Source organism: Polypterus senegalus, chromosome 10, assembly GCF_016835505.1.
Source record: "Polypterus senegalus isolate Bchr_013 chromosome 10, ASM1683550v1, whole genome shotgun sequence".
Lineage (NCBI taxonomy): Eukaryota > Metazoa > Chordata > Cladistia > Polypteriformes > Polypteridae > Polypterus > Polypterus senegalus.
Window position 1 is genome coordinate 93,946,764 of NC_053163.1, and position 19,057 is coordinate 93,965,820.

At 40.6% G+C, this 19,057-nt stretch overlaps 1 protein-coding gene across 2 annotated transcripts in view; it reads left to right on the forward strand.

The window, feature by feature from the left end:
* mbnl3 (muscleblind-like splicing regulator 3) overlaps positions 1–19,057 on the forward strand; it is a 183,661-nt gene that overhangs the window by 80,783 nt on the left and 83,821 nt on the right. The window lies entirely within an intron of this gene.

Below are 19,057 nucleotides of genomic sequence, written 5' to 3' on the forward strand. Positions count from 1 at the left end.
GTGTAGAGGCTGCTTCACAAAAAACCAGCGGAGTGCCTTATATGAGCAGGCAGTCAGCTAAAGAAGGGAATCAATAAATATCTATAATCGTAATAAACAAACAAAAAATGCCGTACAAGCCGTGGATTAAATAAAGGAAATGGGTACCTAAACAGTAAAGTAAGTCTCGAATAGCTACACAATAACTATAACAATCGTAATAAACGAACAATGAAACAGTACAGAACCGCGAAGCAAGGAGAAACGACGGCCTTATATGGCGTTCGTTTATAAAGCAGCGGAGAAGCTGTGTGAAGGCAGCTACACAAAAAACAGCAGAGCGCCACACTACAAAAGGTTGCCATTGATTTGAGGCAACATTGCTTTTCTCCTGGACAACTATACGTTGCATTCTCAAAAGTAATCTCAGTGCACAGCTTGGTCATATTACAACCAAAGTCCTGAACTGACAATGTGGTATAAAAAGAGATCCTTAACAGATAGTTATTGGTATATTTTCCCTCAGTTTAAAAAGGTTTTCTTTTCTTCTTAATAAAAATTTAAAAGCAGTTCTTCGTCACTGCGAAGCACGGGGATTTTGCTATATACAGTATATATATTTATATATATCCATCCATCCATCCTCTAACCCGCTGAATCCAAATACAGGGTCACGGGGGTCTGCTGGAGCCAATCCTAGCCAACACAGGGCACAAGGCAGGAACCAATCCTGGGCAGGGTGCCAACCCACCACAGGACACACACCCACACACCAAGCACACACTAGGGCCAATTTAGAATCGCCAATCCACCTAACCTGCATGTGTTTGGATTGTGGGAGGAAACCGGAGTGCCCGGAGGAAACCCTCGCAGACACAGGGAGAACATGCAAACTCCACGCAGGGAGGACCCGGGAATCGAACCCGGTCTCCTAACTCTGAGGCAGCAGCGCTACCACTGCGCCACCGCATACCGCCCTATATATATATATATATATATATGTGGATATGTATATATATATATGTGTGTATATATGTAGATCTGTATATATATGTATATATGTGTGTCTGTGTGTGTATATATATATATGTATATTTATCTGTATGTATGTATGTGTATATGTATATGTGTGTGCGTATGTATGTATATGTATGTGTATATATATGTTGATATGTGTATATATATGTAGATGTGTGTGTGTGTGTGTGTGTGTGTGTGTGTGTGTGTGTATATATATATATATATATATATATATATAGATATATATATATATATAGATATGTGTATTGTGGACTTGAACCCGGACACAGACAGATGGACATCGTTGTGTGAAGGACAGCCGGGTCCCATGCCCGGCAGGGACGCCCCTGCTACTTATGTTCCGGGGGAGCCGCCATGGGCAGTCCAATACCTCCCCCGGGACGCTTGGTGGCAGCCTCCCTGGCTGACGGTGACTCCCCAACCGCCTGCAGGGCTCCATGGGAGATGGAGTTCTCCACAGCTTGGTTGGGGTCCAGCGTGGCCGCTAGAGGGAGCTACCTGCTTCCCACAGCCCGGCTGGACGAGCTTTCAGCCCCGCCCGGAAGTTCAATTAGGACCAGGTGGTTAATCACCTGGAACGCTTCCGGGTGGGCTATAAAAGGGCCCAGCCACCACCACACGGAGAGCCAGGGTTGGGAGGAGGAGGACTAAGCTTGCAGAGGAGTGGTGGAGGAAAAGGTGAAGGAGAATTGTGGTGTGTATTTTTGTTTGGTGCTTTGGACTGTGTTTGGGCTGTGTGGCACGGGGAAGATGTGTCACACAGCTGAAGAAAAATAAAAGCCTGTGTGTTTTGTACACGTTGCCTCTGCGTGGTCTGTGCCGGTTCGGGCGCTATATAGCGCCTTTTACAGTTGGATCCACCACACACTGTTTATTTACAATTATATTTACAGTTTAGTGCACTCCTCAGTGCCTCTTGCACCATTTCCCCAAACGTCCAGGCCACACAGTCACAATGCCTTTCTCCTGGTCTGCCGGATGGGCTCCAGCTGCTTCCCGGCACTCCTCCGCAGACCCCAGTGTGGCGGGTGTCCCCTGTCGTCTTCCCCCCCAGCACTTCCTGGTGTGGCGGAAGTGCTGGGCTCCAGGGATATTCAGGCACCGGGGCGCCGCCTGTCGGTGGCCACAGGTCCCTACAGGGCTGGGATTCCAAGCCCTTTACCCGAGGCCCCCAACATAACCAGGGCCGACGCCCCCTCACAGTCTGGAGGAGGCACAAGTCCTCCTCCGGTCCTTCTGGGCGTCCACAGGGATGCCACAGTATGTATAGATATGTGTATATGTAGATATGTTTATATGTATATATGTTTATATGTGTGTGTGTGTGTGTGTATGTATATATATATATATTACAGCAACACTCATAAAAGTGACAAAACAATTACATTGACAATCATGTTACGTTATTTTTAAAATGTTTCCTTTTCTTTTTCAACTTCTTTAACACAAAACTTCTCTGCTGCGAAGCGCAGGTATTTTGCTAGTATATATATATATTGTAAAAGAACGAGTCTCAACACTCTTATAAAGGTTTGTGGCAGCCACCCGTATATTGTTCCTAGCTGGAAAAGGATTATATTGGTACAGCAATGTTGTTTCTTTGAGTTCCACACTGAACTGCTTGAGTTAGCCAAGATGGAGGCTTTTATATCTTGTAACCCGGAAGTGACGTCAGTCTGGGTGCCAGAACAGGAAGTGACGTCAGGTCAGGCAGGTTTTGCCGTATTTGATCTGCAGAAATAACAGACAAAGGTTTAGAGCACCCCTGGCCTGGCAGGTAATTACTTTCACTTGTTCCCTTCAGCTCGCTCCTTGTCACAAGTGTGTGACACGGTACCCCCCTCAGCCCAGACCCATCGGGTCGGGCGTACCTGCTCGTGAGGTCGTTTCACCGGGAAAGGGCATCAGCATTGGCCTGCAGCAGACCTCAACAATAAACGGCCGAAAACTTATAAGGCTGTAGGTCCAAAAACCACCTCGTGACTCGTGGATTCGAGTCCCAGTGTAATGCCATCCACTGTAATGGTGCATGGTCAGTCACCAGGGTGAATTCCCTACCCAGGAGGTAGCTGCATAATCGCCCATTTAATCGCCAAAGCCTCCCGCTCCACTGCAGCATTCCTGGTCTCTCGGTTCAACAGTTTCCGACTCAGGTACATCACGGGGTGTTCCACTCCATCGAAACTTTGGCTCAGCATGGCACCAAGACCTGTGTCTGAAGCATCCGTCTGGAGAATAAAAGGCAAAGTAAAATCAGGTGCCTTCAAAATAGGAGCTGACGTAAGGGCCTGCTTAAGGTCACTAAATGCAGCGTCTGTATTATCATCCCAAACCACGTGGTTAGGTTTCCCCTTCTTTGTTAGGTTTGTCAAGGGCGTTGCTCTCTTGGAAAACCGGGGTACAAACCTGTGATAGTAACCCGCTAAGCCGAGAAATGCTTGTACCTGCTGCTTGGTTATCGGACTGGGCCAGTTCATTATGGCATCTATTTTGGAGCATTGTGGTTTGATCGTACCCCGGCTCACTAGGTAACCTAAATATTTGGCTTCGACCAATCCAAAATAGCATTTCTTTGGATTAATACGAAGTCTGGCATTCGCTAGTGTTCGTAATACAGACTCAACCTGCAGTAGATGTTCCTTCCATGTGCTGGAATAGATGGCAACGTCATCCAAGTAGGCAGCACTGGACGAATTATGGGGTCGGAGCACTTTGTCCACCAAACGTTGGAAGGTAGCGGGTGCCCCATGTAATCCGAATGGAAGTACACGATACTGCCAATGTCTGCTAGGAGTGCTAAACGCAGTCTTTTCCTTTGCGGAGTCCGTTAAGGGAACCTGCCAGTACCCCTTTGTCATATCAAGAGTAGTCAAAAATTTGGCATGTCCGAGCCGCTCAACGAGGTTGTCCACTCGTGGCATTGGATAGGCGTCGAATTGGGAGACTTGGTTAAGCCGACGGAAGTCATTGCAAAACCTCCAACTTCCGTCTGGCTTTTTGACCAACACGATTGGACTGGACCAGGGACTAAAACTTTCCTCTATCACACCTAGATCCAACATTCGTTTGATCTCCAAATCCACTTCTGCCTTTTTTGCTTCTGGAATCCTATATGGGCGTTCTTTGACTATAACCCCTGGTTTTGTCACTATGTCATGCACAATCAGGGAGGTTTGTCCAGGAATTTCACTCACTACCTCTGGGACAGACAAGATAACTGCTTCGAGCTCCTGTCGTTGTTGGCGAGTCAAATCATCACCGAAGTTAAGGTGTAATTTATGAGCGAAGAGAGCTGTCCGGAGAAGGGATCGGGATCCCTTTCCTTCCATGGTTTCAGCAAATTAACATGATAAATCCGCTCTTTAGGTCGACGATTAGGTTGGATAATTAAATAATCGACCAGACCCTTCCTCTCCTTAACTTCATATGGGCTTTGCCAGTGAGCCAGAAATTTGGAGTGTGAGGTAGGAACCAATACCATGACACGATCCTCTGGGTGGAACTCCCGAAGCAATGTGCCACGGTTGTAACAACGAGCCTGGGCTGCTTGCGCCTTCTCCATGTGAGAATGTAGGATAAGTCTAATTTTTGCAAATCTATCGCGTAATTGTGCAATATATTCAAGTATATTTACAGAGGGAAGGACCTCCTCTTCCCATCCTTTTTTTAATATATCCAATAAACCCCGGGGTTTTCATCCATACAATAATTCAAAGGGTAAGAACCCTGTGGAGGCTTGTGGGACTTCCCGATATGCAAAAAGGACGAGGGGGAGGAGCTGATCCCAATTCCTTTCGTCCTCATTGACTACTTTGCGTAGCATCTGTTTGAGAGTGTGATTAAACCTCTCGACTAGACCATCTGTTTGAGGATGATATACAGAGGTCTTTAAATGTTTTATTTTCAGTAACTTAACTGTCTCCCTGAACTTCTCCGAGGTAAATTGAGTCCCTTGATCCGTCAAGATTTCTTTAGGGATTCAGACTCGCGCAAATACTCCTACTAACTCCTGTGCAATATTTTTGGAAGTGGCTGAGCCTAATGGAACAGCTTCAGGATATCGGGTAGCATAATCCACCAGGACCATTATATATTTATGTCCTCTGGCGGAAGGCTCTAGGGGTCCCACCAGGTCAACCCCGATACGTTCAAATGGGACATCAATTAGGGTTAAAGGGATTAGAGGAGCACGGTCCCTTCAGGGAATCTACCTCTCCTTCATGATCTGCCACCCGATATTAAAGGTCATTGTTTAATACAAAGTGGGGACCTTGTGGCATGGGATGTGTTGTTGTGCCATCTACTAAGACAACTGCATTTTTTGCAAATTTAAGGGAGTCATCATTCCATTGTTCCCTTTTAAATGAAGCCAGTGTCTGTCAAAACTGAAATTGCAGACGACTGAGGGGATCAGACTCAACCTCAAGGGGCGTGGTTTCAGACCAGGCCGGCGCAGCGCTTGGAGATGACGTATCGCTCTGCGACAGTCCGGCTGTTTCCACGTCATTCTGTAAGGCCGCATTTTGCTCCCCTGCTGGCTGTGTACACGGTGTTGAGGTAGCTGAGGACACAGAATCAGTGTCCATAACAAGACCTAGTGTTTTTTTTAGGGATAGTGATTGTTTTTCCGCAGTTTTTATCAGACCAATCTCTACCCAATATCAAGGGGAACGGAGGATTATTGTGCACCGCCACTACTATTTTTTTTAACTACGCCGTTTTGGCAAATGTAGCAGTGGACGGACTCATAGGATTGGATGTCCCCATGAATACAGGTTAGACGGGTCTGTATTTTTAACTTTTGTCGCAGCAAAACTAAATGGTGAGCAACAATGGGAATGTTACTGCCAGAGTCAAATAAAGATGGAACTTTAAAGCCATTGACTAGCGCTTCTCCCGTATGAGAAAAGGCCAAAGGATTAGCAGGAGTCCTCTGCGACTCGTTCTGTGTCTCTCTGCAGACCCTTGTGTCACCTTGCGAAGCCCTCCGCTGTGCATCAGAGTTTTCCAAAGCATGCTCCGCAATGTAAGAAAAAGACCCTAATTTAGTGGCACAACTCCTTCTGGGTTCACAGGGATACCGTTCTGGTTCTCCCAAGTAGGTTTCCTCCCCTAAGGTGTTAATGATCCCCAGGAGGGTGATCATATTATTATATGATTGTCCCCAGGTCAGCTGGGCAAGTTTAGTTGGTAGACCATTTATTATAATTGCACAGGCCACCTTTTCTACAATATTTCAGGCATTTTTATTATATGGCTGTAGCCAACACCCGACTTTTGCCCATAATTTCATGGCCTGTCCTCGGAGAGACTCCTCTGGGTTGTATTCCCAGTTCAGTATTGCCCTCACCTGCCGACCCAGGGCACCCCCACCTTTTCCAAAGAAATTTTTCTTTGTGGGTTTCTTAGGGTTGGTTCCCATCCTTGGAAGCCCATAATAGGTCTCCGCTGTGTTCCTTTCAGAACCTGGCCCTTGTTTGTTGGTCTTTTGCCTACGCTCCCAGGTTCTCTTTAAGGAGAACTGGGTTGGAACATACTCCAGATGTCCCCGACACACACCGTCAGACCCCAGCTCTTCAACACAAGAACGGTGCTCTCCTTCCTGATAGATCTTTGGTGGTCCATGATAATGTGTTGAGACGTACTGTTGGTTCGGCTTCCTATTCCACCAGGAGGCCATCCTGCTCGACTACTCCACTGTAAAAGAATGAGTCTCAACACTCTTAAAAAGGTTTGGGGCAGCCACCCGTATATTGTTCCTAGCTGCAAAAGGATTATATTAGTACAGCAATGTTGCTTCTTTGAGTTCCACACTGAACTGCTTGAGTTAGCCAAGATGGAGGCTTTTATATCTTGTAACCCGGAAGTGACATCCATCTGGGTGCCGGAACAGGAAGTGACGTCAGTCTGGGTGCCGGAACAGGAAGTGACGTCAGGTCAGGCAGGTTTTCCCATATTTGATCTGCAGAAATAACAAAGATTTAGAGCACCCCGCCACCCCCTGGTCTGGCGGGTAATTACCTTCGCTTGGTCCCTTCAGCTCGCTCCTAGTCGCATGTGTGTGACTATATATATATAACCTTTTGAAACTGAGGGAAAATATGCCAATAATTATTTGTTAAGGATCTCTTTGTATACCACATTTGGAGTTCGGCCCTCTAGTTGTAATATGAGCAAGCTGTGCGCTGAGCTTACTCTTGAGCACGCAACGTACAGTTGGCCATGCGAACAGTAATCTTGTTTCAACTCTCACAGCTTGGATTGCTGCTGTCATAATCGGTTTCATGGTTTGTTTCAATTACGACAGTATTTGCAGGACTTGTGTTGAAGTGACATTCGGCATCTGTCAAGTGTTGTAAGCACACAACCGGTTTCATTGATAACTTCACATCCAGCTTTTGAGAGTTTAAACATTCATAAACATCAAAGTGTCCACTACTGAAATCGTAACCTGTGAATCTAAGATGTTTAAGAGGCATTGCCGGTTGTCGAAAGGTGTAAAATATTTGGCCATTTCGGTACACATGAAAGGGACAACCGAACAATTCAGCGGCAGCCATCAACTCACATGCAGAACCATTTCACTCTTATAGTGCTCCTGTGTAGTATAATTATCTCCTGTACTGTCATCAGTCCACACCTTGAACCTGTCCCAGTCATTCAATACATAAGACACAATATTCCTCCGGATATCAAGAGTGAGCCTGATATGGCCGTGCAATATGTAACAAAGACAATGGAAAAGGCAGGTGCCATCTCCAGACATGAAAACCACTTGGTAAGTGACAGTTCTTTGATCAATGGTGATCACTTCGATAGACATGTTATGGGGGTACGGTTGGAACGATAAAGGAAATGGGTACCTGAGCAATGTAAAGCAAGTCTAAAATACCTACACAATAACTATAATCGTAATAAATGAACAATAAAACAGCGGAGAAGCCGTGGATTAAATAAAAAGGCTGTAGTTATCTGCAGGGAGATGTGAATCCCGTGGCGAAGCAAGGAAGGGAATGTAGAGACTGGAGCAATGGACGGCCTTATATAGGCAGGCAGCCAACAACGTGGGAGGCGTTGGGATGGGGGACCCAATGCTGCCTCACACAGTGACCGAGCTGCAGGCTATGGACGTATATATGTACGTAAGTAGAATTCAGTCAGCGTTGGGAACCCGCATACCAAATTTCTTGAAGATGGGCCCATAAGTAACAAAGACCGTTGAAAAGTTCAATATGTCGGCCGACAGTGGCATCATACCACCGAAATAAGTACGTACAATGGTTTCGGTTAGCGCAGGGAAGCCACCTACCAAATTTCGTGAAGGTGGGGCCATGAATAAGAAAGTTCAACATGGCGGCCGTTGTTGACCGTTACGACTGTTACGCGTAGAATTTCGAAATTAAACCTGCTTAACTTTTGTAAGTAAGCTGTAAGGGATGTGCCTGCCAAATTTCAGCCTTCTATCAACACAGGAAGTTGGAGAATTTGTGACGTTGGAAAGTTCAATATGGCGGCCGACAGTGGCGTCATACCACCGAAATAAGTATGTACATCGGTTTTGGTTAGCGCAGGGAAGCCACCTACCAAATTTCGCGAAGATGGGGTCAGCCTTCTACTTACACGGGAAGTTGGAAAATTAGTGACGTTGGAAAGTTCAATATGGCAGCCAACAGTGGCGTCATACCATCGAAATAAGTATGTACATCGGTTTCAGGTAGCGCAGGGAAGCCGCCTACCAAATTTCGTGAAGATGGGGCCATAAATAAGAAAGTTTAATGTGGCGGACATTGTCGACCGTTATGACTGTTACGTGTAGAATTTCAAAATGAAACCTGCTTAACTTTTGTAAGTAAGCTGTAAGGAATAAACCTGCCAAATTTCAGCCTTCTACCTACACGGGAAGTTGGAGAATTAGTGATGAGTGAGTGAGTCAGTCAGTGAGGGCTTTGCCTTTTATTAGTATAGATATATATATACACACAGGGGTGGGCAAAAATAGGTTTACTGTTGTGAGTACACATAATTTATTCTTGTGTTTTTATTTATTAATTATTGTATTATTTATTTTCTTCTTATTATTATTGCTATTAGCAGGTAGACTACAAGAATGTGTAATTAATGAATGCCGGCAATTTGAGCACTTACGAGATTGTACCTAAGTGCACTGTGCCATTTTCAACAACAACAACATTTATTTATATAGCACATTTTCATACAAATAATGTAGCTCAAAGTGCTTTACATGATCAAGAAAAGAGAAATAAAAGACAAAGTAACAATTAAAATAAGACAACACTTATTAACATAAACTAAGATTAAGGTCTGATGGCCAGGGATGACAGAAAAACAAAAAAAACTCCAGACGGCTGGAGAGAAAAAATAAAATCTGCAGGGGTTCCAGACCATGAGACCACCCAGCCCCCTCTGGGCATTCTACCTAACATAAATGAAACAGTCCTCTTTGTATTTAGGGTTCTCATGGAAGGACTTGATGATGATGGTCATGTAGACTTCTGGCTTTTAATCCATCAATGTAGGAACATCGTGGTGCTTTGATTAGGTGGTGGTGGCGCAGGTCGCCACCACAGAAAACCGGGAAAAGAAACAGAAGAGAGAGTAGGGGTTAGTACGAATTTTAGAGCCACCATGAATAGTTATGATAATAAATTGAATATACAGAGTATCAGGATTAAACTAAAATGAAGGTATGAGAAGGCCATGTTAAAGTAAAGAATTTTTAGCAGTTTTTTGAAGTGCTCCACTGTAGTATACTGGCGAATTCCTATTGGCAGGCTATTCCAGATTTTCGGTGTATAACAGCAGAAGGCTGCCTCACCACTTCTTTTAAGTTTAGCCCTTGGATTTCTAAGCAGACACTCATTTGAGGATCTAAGGTTACGATTTGGAATATAAGGTGTCAGATATTCCGATATATAAGATGGAGCTTCTTTATATATAAGGCTTTGTAAACCATAAGCAGTATTTTAAATTAAATTCTGAATGACACAGGTAACCAGTGTAGTGACATCAAAACTGGAGAAATGTGCTTGGATTTTCTTTTCCTTGTTAGGATTCTAACAGCTGCATTCTGCACTCATTGCAAATGATTTGTCTTTTTTGAGTAGTCCTGAGAGGAGTGTGTTACAGTAATCTAGCTGACTGAAAACAAAATCATGAGCTAGTTTCTCAGCATCTTCAATAATATAAAAGGTCTAACTTTTACTAAATTTTTTAAGTGAAAAAATGCTGTCTTAGTGATCTGATTAATATGTGATTTAAAATTCATATTCTTTTAAGTTAATAAAGTTCATAAAGCTATTGAGTTAATAAAGCTATTGTAATAATCATAGCCTGAATGTATTTTTCCATATGAACCACTTTAAATCTACTTTTGCCTACCCATGTACTGTATATTGAGATGTCTTGACAGCAGAATGTTTGTGTTCAATGCCAGTACCAATGGCATTTTATAATATGTGATACCTTTCGATACCACAGTAAAGTCAGAAATCCCAATAAATGGCTTTTTATTAAAGTACCTCTTTTACTCAAGTGACCAATATTGTGCCTTTGTCTTTAATACAATATAATATATATAAATACTAGTAATAACAGCAGCTTTAAAATACTGATATATCTATCAAGTAGTTACTGAAGTGTCATTTAAGTAAACTAGTTGTAAGTGCCATACAGGATGGACATGCATCCCAAACAGGAGAGGGGACGTTTCCTTACTCAGATGGGTGGCTCCAGATGGATGGCCAGTTGATCTTATCATATGCACATTTTACATTTATTCTCTGACATTTTCTCTCCAGTAATTGAAAAATATTGCTTTAAACCAATACTAAAAATAAAAATTTAAAATATTATTATATCTGTACTGTTGAATTAAGGAATTCTATGATTATTCTGGATATTTTCATTTTAACAATCTCTTTAAAGCTTTTTTGTAATAACATCCTTTTAAGGTCTGATTTTTCAGAGAACCACTCTAAGCTTGTAACATTTGCTATTGTAACACGGTTCATATTTGTTTCATAAGCTGGTTAAAAAATGTAACTAAAGGTTATTATTTAATAGATGAGTTGAATTAATTAAAATTTTAATTGTTTCAAACTCAAGTGGGTTTCATTTTCCAAATCTGTCTGTTTTTTTTTGTGTTTTTTTTTAAATTTGTCCTAACTTTCAAGCTTTCTATGTGAAATTTGAATTGTCAGTTTTACATTTTTTTATCCTTTCTTATACGAGAGATCAGACTTTGTTATTGTCAATGCATGTCTACAACTGCAGAATTTAAAAATTACCTGTGCTTTTTTTACCTGTATTCAGTAATTTTATAACTTTGAGACATAATTGCCTTTTATTAATATTCCATTCAAATATATGATGCGTGTTTTCACTTATGGGTTTTACTAGTTTGCCTTCAGAAGCAAATGAATGACAGGTTTCTTTTAAGCAATGAAGTATGCTGTTCTGCTGTCCTACTAACTGTGTGTTTCAGCAATTACATGTTTCTGCTAACACAGATGATACTTGTCTTTTTGAAGCTTTGAAGCACTAAATAAGTATTATTTTGTTATTCACAAATTGAGCAGCTCTTGTCATCTGCAGTCTCCTGGGGCCTCATGTATAAACGGTGCGTATGCACAAAAATGTTGCGTAAGCCTGTTTCCACGTTCAAATCGCGATGTATAAAACCTAAACTTGGTGTAAAGCCACGCACATTTCCACGGTAGCTGATAACCTGGCGTATGCAAGTTCTGCACTTGGTTTTGCAGACTGGTGGCACCTAGCGTCAAAGCAGTGCTACTGTTCATGTGTGGCTACCCTTTCTTTTTTAGATCCATATCCCTAACACGGCTTTATAAATACACTGGAATTAACCGCATATTATTTATTAGTTTAATGCATCTGATTGTAATTAACCTGTAACAATATAATGGTTCACGGAATGGCCAAACTATTCTAAATACCATATGTGCTTTAGCGTTGTTACTCTCACTGCACCTTCTTTTTCTTCTTTCAGCTGCTCCTGTTAGGGGTTGCCACAGCGGATCAACTTTTTCCATATTACTCTCACTGCACCGCTTGGAGCAGCTAATTGGAAAGAGAATTATCGGTATACAGCATCAAGCATATGCTGCCTCAGCCATGCTGCCTATTTGAACTGCTCTCACACTGCAAACACTTCAAAACCTTTCCTGTACGGACCTCGCGGTTCAGAAACAGTTTCATCCCAAGAACTATAAACACACTCAATCAGTCCATCAAGTGCTCCTTGTAGAACTGTTTGTACTTAATTAGTACAATCACCTCACTGTAAACTTGCACTACAGTTATAATATTGCACAACCTGAGCCACTTTATAAAGCACATATTTACATATGATGACAATATCATTTTTAAGATGAAATGCAGCAAAATATGTTTATTATATTATATAGATAAAACTTTAACTTCATTTAAATAATCTATATTGTTAATAATTAAACATGTGAGGGCACGGTGTCACTGCACTAGTTCACTGATTGTCCTTGCCTCGTGTTGTATGCTTGCTAGGACTGGCGTGACACTGGAAGGATAGAATAATTATAAACATGTACTACGAAGATATTTTAATGTTCCTTAAAGATTTTGAAGAATTGGCATTCTAAGCTTACAGATGGCTTAACGTCTATTACAGAGCTGATTGTGTGGCGATTGGGTATTTGGAGAAAGAAAAGGAAGGACAGGAATTGGGGGTTAGTACGTTTGAAAGAGACAGTACTGCTACAATAAATTATTTCATCGAAGGTCACGCATGCACAATCACTGCGCCACCGTTTTCCCATGTTTAATAACATGCTTTAACTCTTATCATCATAAAAATTATATCAAGTATACATCTCAGTATTTTAGTTATTCAGAGAGCTGTAATATTACGAATGTAATGGATTCTGTGTCCTGTTGGAGGAAGATAATGCCTGGAAGCACATAGTGATTCACACACATAGAGCACATAGAAGATCAAATACAAAACAAAGCATTTAACGTGCAACTTTAGTTAAGATGGGATTTGAGAAACTAGTAAATTAAACGATTTTAAGATGAAGTTTATGATGTTCTACTTTAGTGACAAAATAAACTATGTGATTAAAGCGGAAATTTCGAGATTAAAGTTGACATTTCGCACTTTTTCCCCACTGTGTACCTATTTTTTTTCTCTGTACCCTAATAAGCTTTCATTTGAAATGAGATGATCTGGTCTCGATCGCTTCGTTCACCCATCTAAAACCCCCCAACCTCCCCCCGACACAGAGGCGCGCTATGCTCCTTCCACTTCACGTCTCTCCCGCTTGTGTTTTGAAGGGCGGGAGCTGAACGCATTCTAAGCAGAAGTATATGGATCAGCTACTGGCTTTGTGCTGCTTCTGCCAAGATGCCTGTTCTGCTTGTCGTCTCCCTGGTTTCCCTGCCAAGATTTTTTTTTTTTATAATAGATGTTACTCATATTCTTAGCCCAACATCCACATATCATATGTGTTTACAAAGTGTGTTTTAATAAGTTTACATGTGTTTAAAGCGTGTGGGAGGGGTATTTTAAGGCTTAAACTATACAAAAAATGTGTATTTATATGGTCTTTCTATATTGCGGATTTTCACCTATCGCTGATTGGTCTGTAACGTATCTTCACTGATAGGTGGGGGATCAGTGTACTCCACTTCTACTACTACAAGTACTACCACATGTCAGTTTTGTTTTTTTAGTCCTCGAAACTGAGCAATATTTTTTTACATAACAGAAGAAGGTGGGAGATGAGGAAAATCGGGCAGTTTCTGTTTAAAAAGGTTTCTAATTTGAAGATAGTGAAAGAAATGTGTTGCTGGAAAGTTAGATTTGGAATATAATTGTTCATAGCATGCAAAGTTGTTGTCTATATTAAGATCTCTAAATAATGTAATCCCAAATGTTTTCCAGGTATTAAAAACTGCATATGTTTGCGAGGGTTGAAAAAGGTGGTTCTCATGCAGAGGTGCCACAGATAAATGATTCTCCATCTTAAAATGCTTCCTACATTGGTTCCATACTATGAGTGAGTGAAGCACAATTAGGTCATTAGTATATTGGCGATAACTTGCATTTATTGGGGCACAAAGCAGGGAATATAAAGAAGTGCTGCAGGATTTAATTTCTATTGTGCATCAAGCCTGTGTATGTTCATCTATTTGTGTCCAGGTTTTTATAGCTTTAATGTTCACTGCCCAGTAATAAAACTAAAAGTTAGGTAGAGCCATGCCACCTTCTGCCTTAGGTCGTTGTTTGGTCGCTCTTTGGATATGTGGATGTTTCAGGTTACAAAGAAATGAGGTTATAGTTGAATCTAATTGCTTTAAAAATAATTTATTGATGTATATTGGAATGTTTTGAAATAAGAGAAGCTTTGGAAGGATATTCATCTTAACAATGTTAATTCTTCCAGCTAGAGTGAGTGAAGGGTTGACTATCTATGCAAGCTTTGCTTACTTTTTTCCATACAGACGGCGAAATTTTGAGCTTTATGTTTACTTGTGATATTTACCCCTAGGTATTTAAACTGATCTGCAATGATAAAAGGGAAGGTGTCCCATCTAATATTGTATGCTTGAGAATTCACTGGAAAGAGCACACTTTTATTCAAATTAATTCTGAGACCATAAATCTTTTGAAATTCTGTAAGTGCCGTTAAGACTGCAGGCACAGTATTTTGTGGGTATATACAGTACCGTATCATTTGTGTATAGAGAAATTTTCTGTTCAAATCCTTCTCTAATTATCCCCCTTATTTAATAAGCATTTCGACAGTGAACTACCACATTCTAGTTTAAAGTAGTCTGAACAAATGTTGTTAATAGAAACTGAAGCTTCTGTATTATTATACAGTAGTTTGATCCATGCACAAATGTTCAGGCCAAACCCATATTTCTCTAATGTAGTGAAAGGTAATGCTATTCAATCTAGGGCTGTGCGATATGACCAAAATATTATATCCCGATATTTCATTTCATATCCCGATATCACGATATAGTACATTTTCTTTGTATTCAGTGAATAGTTTATATAATCACCACTCCTTTTTTTTCATTTAAATTAAAAAAATCAAAAATGAGAAGTACTCAACTTGTAATTATTTCTGTTCTTTTATTTAGAACATTTGAGCAAATGTTTGACTTAGAATGTAAACATAAAATGTTAATGTATCAAATATAAAACACTTTTCAAAAACAAATTACTAAAGGCCCAATATAAAATACTGCTATATAAAATGCCTGACATAAACAAAATGTGAACTGTAGCAGCAATAACTCTCACAACATATATTAAATATAAAAGGATCAAAGCACTAACAACTAAACTATATAAGGCCAATAAACCCTTTAAACAAAATAAATACAAGTTTAACATTAACTGTCAAAACCAAATGTAAACATTGTACTTCAAACTGTAGCAGCAATAAGGCTTACGGCAAAAATATATTAAATATATAATATTAAATATAATATTTTTTAGGCTACATTCGAGTAAAATGTTAATTTGCACATCGTAGTGTGGCAAATCTCCGTTAATGAGTTACAGCTGATCGCCCCGTGCGTGGGACTGGGCGGCGCTAGCGTGTTGATGCCGTCCAGCCCCAAGCACGGGCGATCCCTGTAACTCGTTAACGGAGATTTGCCGTTAATGCAGTTGTGGCGTAAACATAATATAGCGTTCTGTTCTTTATTGTAGAGTTCTGTTCTGCAGTTTGTGTTCTGTGATTTACATCCCTCTCAGTTATTTATTCTGTTGTCCCTGTTATTTCTGATGGACTGTAATAGAGTGGAAGGTAAAAGAGGTTCCATGGGGCGAAGCGCTGTGAAAAAGGAGGAGTGGACGACGATCTTGTAAGCCTAGCTAAGAGAGTTTGTTTTGGATTGCTGTCTGTTCGGCGTGGTTGTGGCCAACAGCAACCATTTTTTTTGTTTGTGTTTAATAAAGAGGGAACTAACCAAGTGACCGTCTCGGATCGTCATTACGTCTGGAAGACGCTACAGTAATTTTAACAAGATTAACGCTGACAGCAAACGCTGCAGGGAAAATTATGCCTTAAGCAAATTGTTTTGGTAGCAATTAATCTTCCAAGCTTTTAACATGCTCGTTTAAATAGTACCTTTACAACTGTAATATCCTACGTGGCCTGCCTCTCAGTTGTAAACTCTCTGCATGCTCGCCACGTGCTTTTTGGAGGTGGTAGAAGAGGTTTGTCGTGTTGGAGTCTGTGGTAGCGATCGGTTTGCAGCATAATTTGCACAGTACCGTTTTCTGGTCCGTGTCAGACTCTTCAAATCCAAACCATCTCCATACTACAGAGGTAGCCCCTCATTTAGGAACAAGGTCCTTCTGTGTTGAGCTACCTGGTGTTGCCTCGTCTTCATCAGCCATGCTAGTGTGTCTGCATCCACGTGGTGGCCATCAAAACAATGAAAAAAATATTGCCGTAAACAGTTTATTTTGCGACACCACGAAACAAACGATAGCGTAATGTGCAGCGATAGACGTTTTCATATTGTCATCCGATATATATCGTTATATCGAACAGCCCTAATTCAATCATATCAAATGCTTTTTTGCATTCAACGATAATAATATCTCTGGGGTGTTTGACTTTGCAGGTGAATATATTACATTAAACAGGCGTAGAAGATTGGAAGCTAAGTGTCAGCCTTTAATAAACCCAGTTTGTTCTTGTGATATTACCGAAGGCAGCACTTTCTCCACCAAAGTAGCTAGAACTTTGGAGAGTATCCTAACATTATTATTCGGAAGTGAAATTGGTCTGTATGATGTACATTGTAATAAGTCCTTATTTTGTTTAGGAAAGATGGTGATTAATGCTTGGCGAAAATTTTGAGGTAGAATTGGATTGACTCTAGTTTCTGTAAATGTTGCTAATAAGAGGGGAGCTAGCTAAGTGGAGAATTTCTTTTAAAATTCGACAGGGTAGCCATCAGGGTCTGCTGCTTTCCCACTCTGAAGTGATTTTCTAGCATCTAGTAATTCTGATGTCTGTTTGTGGCATCTGTAATGCATCCAGAAATGCATTAGATTGTATGTTGTCTTCTTTAAACTCAGTAGAATATAAGGATTTATAGTAGTCTCTAAATGTGTGCATTATATTTTTATGGTCAATGATTTTATCTCAATTCGTGTTGGTGATTGCTGGGATTGCATTGCAAACTTCTTGCTTGTGGATTTGTTGAGCTAAGAGCTTATTAGCGTTCTCTCAATGTTCATAGTAATGATGTCTTGATTTAAAATTGAGTGGTTCAGTTTCTTTGGTTGTTGTAGAGGTTGCGCTCTGAATGCAGAGCCTACCTTTTCCTATGAAGAGCCTTATTTGGACACCTGGCACGTTCTTGATCTATTCTAGTAATTTTGCTGGTTAGTTCTGATACCTTCTTGTTTTCTAAATTATTTCTGTGGGAAAGATACGAAACAATCTGTCCTTTTAAGAAGGCCTTTAGAGTTTCCCAGAGTATTCCTGCAGAGACCTCTGAGGATGTATTTGTCACTAGAAATAAACTGATTTGTTTGGATATAAGTTCCGTACAGTTCTCGTCTGCTAATAGAAGTGGGTTAAGACACCATCTGCAAGATGAGTATATGGGGTATAATGATTTTAGCTCCAAGATCAGAGGGGCATGGTCGGAAATAACAATAGCGTAGTACTTGCAAGATTTAATTGTATGCAAGAAATTATCTATAAAGAAATAATCATTTCTTGAGTAGCAATGATGCTACTCAACAACAACAACATTTATTTATATAGCACATTTTCATACAAAAACTTTACTTTATGAAGAATAGAAAAATAAAAGACACAGTAAGAAAATAAAATAAGTCAACATTAACATAGAATAAGAGTAAGGTCCGATGGCCAGGAGGACAAAAAAAAAAACAAAAAAACTCCAGATGTCTGGAGAAAAAAATTAAATCTGCAGGGATTCCAGACCATGAGACCGCCCTGTCCCCTCTGGGCATTCTAAGTCACATAAATGAAACAGTCCTCTTTGTATTTTGGGTTCTCACGGAAGGACTTGATGATGATGCTCATGTAGAATTCTAGCTTTTAGTCCATCAATGTTGGAGCATCATGATGCTTTGAGTAGGTGGTGGTGACGCAGGCCACCACCACAAAGAAACTGGAAAAAGAAACAGAAGAGAGTGTAGGGGTTAGTACGAAATTTAGAGCCACCATGAATAATTATTATAATGAATTGAACATACAGAGTATCAGGATTAAATGAAAGTGCGGTTATGAGAAAGCCATGTTAAAGTAATGTGTTTTCAGCAGTGTTTTAAAGTGCTCCACTGTATTGGCCTGGCGAATTCCTATTGGCAGGCTATTTCAGATTTTAGGTGCATAACAGTAGAAGGCCACCTCACCACTTCTTTTAAGTTTTGCTTTTGGAATTCTAAGGAGACACTCATTTGAGGATCTAAGGTTACTATTTGGAATATAGACATTCCGATATATAAGATGGAGTGAGATTATTTAAGGCTTTATAAACCATAAGCAGAATTTTAAAGTCAATTCTGAATGACACAGATAATCAGTGTAGTGACATCAAAACTGGAGAAATGTGTTCGGATTTTCTTGTCCTAGTTAGGATTCTAGCAGCTGCATTCTGCATTTGTTGCAGAGTAGAAGGAATACAGGTAAAATTCCATTACAATGAACTCCCAGGGACCTAAAAAATATTTTGTTGTAACGAAAATTTAGTTGTAATGAGATTCTGTATTTGTCACTATAGGGCTTTCTTTAACTTGCGTCCCGGCATTTGCAATCATTTCAATAGCTTCTTTCACGTTAATTTTAATCTCCTCTTGCCTACAAGTTATGCTGACGAGAATTTTTCTCAGCATTTCCTTGTCATACTACACTTTCAGGGTGAAAATGATGCCCAAATCCATTGGCTGAAGCACTGCCGTGCAGTTGGGAGGGAGGAATTCAACATGAACATCTAAATGTGGAAGCAT